Here is a 4,478-nt window from a genome sequence, read left to right as displayed (position 1 = left end):
CCGGCCCAGAGGAATGTCCATAGACAACTTCTCGGCTCCAGTGACAGCCTCAGTCGTGCCTCTGTGTTGTGTAAACAGTCGCAGACTTGGCTCGGATGCATCAGATAAAAAGAGGAGACAAAAATATGCTTTTTCTCCATTCTCCACTTTCGGAGAACTCGGAGCCCGCGCTCCCGGGAGCCCCTGGTGTCTAGGGCCCACCCGCTGCCGAGGACTTGGGATAGAGACGGGAATATGGAGGATCTACCAACCTTCTCGAACGTATGCTGTGGCTAAGAAAAGGTGTGCGAAATAAGCAAACGTGCTAATTGCCCCCGATTTTCACCACACTGCCCTGTAGCAGTGTTTCTCAGCCCTCGTAGTTGAGACACTGAAGCTCCCTGGGAAAGCTGCGGTTGGAGCAGACGGCCCAGCGGGCTGGAGGGCGCGCCTTTGAAGCATCTGAGACTGGCCCGCCACGACGCTAACGGGTTTATTAAAAATGATCAAAAGTAGCAGAACGGCGGGGAGTCCCGCCTGAAAGGATGTCCCCCCGCAGGGCCTCCTGCGCCACGGCGGCCCCACGCCAACAAGAGCGCCGTCCCTCCCGGTGAGGCTCCTCTCCCCACCGTGGCCTCCGGCGAGTCCCGCGTGGGCCGCGGACAGATGAGCAGCTGGACAGATGAGCAGCTGCACGGCCATCCAGGCCCCGTGGCAACACCGGAAAGGGCGTGCTTCGTGTGACTTGTACACACCGGAGCAGGCTTCCAAGGCTGGCCGTGTCTCCAGAGCGGCTCCCGCAGGAGCGGGAGTCAGAGCTTGGGAAGCTGAGGAATGCTCTCGCGGGGAGCCTGTCCACCTTGCGGGACAGCGTCAGCGGCGCCCAGCTCCCTTCTCACTGTGGGGCAAGGCGCGGGGGCTCCGCCCGCAGCCCAGGGCCTGATCCCGAACACCCGGAGCGAGTCCCGCATCGGGCTCCCCGTGGGGAGCCTGCTTCTCTCTGTGTCTCTCATGAATAAATAAAAATCTTAAAAAAAAAAAAAGAAAAAAGCACTGCTCTTGAGCGACATCTCTATAAAACAAGCCCTTCGGGATTCCTCGTTAGCAGGAGAGGCGGGCTGCTCCTGTGGGTTGCGGTGCCCGGCCCGGCCACCCCACGCGTTCCCGCCCAGTGTGGATGCAGCCGGGCCTGGGATGGGCTCCTGTCCCTCCAAGCATCCCAAAGGCCCCGGACGACCATGTGGCGCGACGAGCTTCTGGGTACAACGGAAAAGGAACATTCCATTTCCCCGGACACTTCGTTCTCTTAAGGTGGAGGCGACGTCTTCCAGTCCTACCAGCCTCCTCACGGTTGGACTCGGGATCAAGTAGCCGCCCCGGCGCCCTGTCCTCGGCTCCCTCTGACTCACTAGTTAGGCACTTACACTGTCAAACTGAAGTAGAGGAATTTTTAAAAGCCGGGTTACTGGTTTCAGCTGGCTTTCGTCATAATAAGGTCAGACTGTGCATATGTATCCTTCCCGGGTCCTAGGTGGGGAGCACGTGGGGAGTTCAAGGGAGTGAGAATGATGGTGGGGAGCAGGCCCCCGGGGCCCTGGGCTGAGGACTGCACGGGGCCGGGCAGGAAGGTCGCTGTGGGCGCCCGGTCCCCTTGCACAGGGCCCCGGCGGGGGAAGGCGCTTGTGCCCACCGCCCCCCGCTGGCCAGCCCAGGCCGGCAAGGCCCTCGGCTCCCGACGCCGAGCGGTGACCGGGGTGAACGGCTTGGGCCCCGCAGCCGCTGTGCGGTCGGGAGATGCCTGGTGGCTGAGGACCTGGAGTCGGGGACGCAAGGGTCCAGGGTGATGGCCCGAGGTGACCCAGCTGGGGAAGGGCGGGAGCTGGCGGTTCCGCCGGGTTGTGCGGATGCTCCTGAAGGACCGTGCAGGAGGGCAACCCTGGGGGCCCGAGGGAGGCGGGGGACAGGCCTGGGCCGCACCTGCAGGGAGCACGGGCCTCGGACGGGGCTGCGGGCCGCAGGCTGAGCCCGCAGAGGCGAGGGCGCAGCACGAAGGCCATGTGACTCCTCAGGCCGCGGACACGAAGGAATCCCGGTGGCCGGGCCGCTGCTGCCAAGTCCAGGAAGGACCGGAGGTGCCCTCGGGTTAGTGATACGGGGGTCGGCGGTCCCCCCCCTCCGTGAGGGCGGTAGCACTGGGACCGGGCTGCAATCCAGGCTGGGAAGGACTGAGGACAGGGACGCACTGTGGAGACCTCGACTCTAGTCAGGTTTTTGTTGCTGTTGTTGTTTTTTAAGATGTCCTGTATTTATTCATGAGACCCAGAGAGAGAGGCAGAGACGCAGGCAGAGGGAGAAGCAGGATGTAGGACTCGATCCCGGGACCCCGGGGTCACGCCCTGAGCCAGAGGCTGATGCTCCACCGCGGGGCCACCCGGTGCCCCTAATCCGGTTTTTATTGAGAGAGATATTGATCAACCATGCATGAGAAGAGCGATTGCCCCTTCCTAAATTACAGGAGACACTCCAAAGCCCAGGTGGCAGCGGGGGTCATACCCGCTTCTTCAAGCAGCACACACTTAACTGAGCAGCTGGTGTGGGCCAGACCCCAGCAGGTGCCAGGATACAGCGGCCAAGCAGCCAGACCCGGGCCTGCCACGGGCACTCATGCTCTCGCTGCAAGAGACCAGCAATAAATGTGTAATAAATAACATAATTTCCCTGGTGCTAAATGCTATATAAAACATTACATACGAAAAAAAAAGAAAGAAAGAAAGAAAAAAAAAAAAACATTACATACGGAGTAACCCACTGAAATTGTGCTCGGAATTTGAAATCGTATTTTTAAACTGTGGTAAAATACACATAACAACACCTACCATCGTGACCATTCTTAAGCGTGTAGCTGAGAAGTGCAAAGTGCATCCACAGTTGTGCAGTCCTACCCCGTGACTCTTTCATCTCGCAAAATGAAACTCCACAGCTATTTTTTTAAAATATTTTATTTATTTATTCATGAAAGACACAGAGAGGCAGAGACACAGGCAGAGGGAGAAGCAGGCTCCATGCAGGGAGCCCCATGGGGACTTGATCCCAAAACCCCCGGGTCACGCCCTAAGCCGGGGGAAGACGCTCCACCCCTGAGCGCCCCACCCCCACCCCAGGCGTCCCTAAACTCCACAGCTATCAACTCTTCTCACCCCCTCCGGAGCGGTGGGCATCGTCCTGTCTGCGTTCTGTCTCTAGGGATACGGCTACTTCAGATACCGCATATAAACCCAATCCTACAGCTCGTTCTCTTTTTTGTGACTCACTTATGCCGGCATCTTGTCCTCAAGGTTCCCCCACAGCCTGTGACAGGGTATCTTTCCTTTTCGCGGCTACGTAATATTCCACTGCGTGCATATACCACCGTCTAAAACAGCAAATAGTCTTTTAGCCTAGGATCCTAGTGATACTTCAGTGCAAGTATTTAAAAATTCCTTTTTTTAAAAAGATCAAACCCAAGTGTATGTGGGCAGCCGGTATTTTATCTGGCTCTCCAGCAGTGAACACACAGGCTCGCTCCGTCGGGGCTACCGTCCCCTAGAACTCAGACTCCTTTCTCCTGGGTCTCTAAGTAACAGGCGCCCAAGGAGGGCAGAGGGAGGGAGGTTAGCAGACAAGGCGCTAGCAAACGCGCAGGGGAAGCGAGGACCGGTCAGGACGCCGGGCCAGGTGAGCGAGCAGGTGAGCGTGCAGGTGAGCGAGCAGGGCCGCCTGGGTCCTGGCGTCCCAGGCCGCGGGAGCCCAGAGGCGGGGACTCCCAGGGCTGTCGGGGCCTGGAAAGGTCACCTTCAGGCTCCAGCGTCGAAGCAGCACCGCCTGTTGCCTCCCCCTCGACGGCTGCTGCTTCCGCGGGGGAACAGAGTCGGAGGGGCGCGGGCGGGGGGGCTGCCTGCGGCCCAGTCCGTGACCCCGGGTCCCGGGATCGAGTCCCCGCGCGGAGCCTGCTTCTCCCTCTGCCTGGGTCTCCGCCTCTCTCTGGGGCTCTCAGGGGTAAATGAATAAAGTCTGTTTTTAAAGAAAGGGCGAGCGTAAGCCACGGGGGCGGAACAAGCGAGCTGGTGGCCGCAAACGGCCCGGGCCCTCGGCCGTCCTGCGACGCTCCAGGCACAGGGAGGACCGGCCCCGCGGCGGAGTCTCCCCGGCCCGCTGCGCCCGTCGCTGGAGCTCGGGAATCTTGTCCGAAGGTGCGGCCTCGCGTCCCAGCGGCTCGGCCTGGCACCGGCTGCGGCCCCGCGGTCCGGGCCTGCGCGACCCAAGCCCCGCCCCTCGGAGGGCAGAGGCGAGGCGCGGGGGGAGCCCCGCCCCGCCCCTCCCCCTCGCCCCGCCCGCTCTTCCCGCTCCCGCCCCCCGCCCCGCCCCCTCGCCCCGCCCGCTCCCCGCTCCCCGCTCTCCGCCCCCTCGCCGAGTCCGCGCGCCCCGCCCCGCTCCTCCCCTCCCCTCCTCCCGCTCGGGGT

Source organism: Canis aureus, chromosome 17 (assembly GCF_053574225.1).
Source record: "Canis aureus isolate CA01 chromosome 17, VMU_Caureus_v.1.0, whole genome shotgun sequence".
Classification (NCBI taxonomy): domain Eukaryota; kingdom Metazoa; phylum Chordata; class Mammalia; order Carnivora; family Canidae; genus Canis; species Canis aureus.
Note: the sequence above shows the minus strand (reverse complement) of the source record.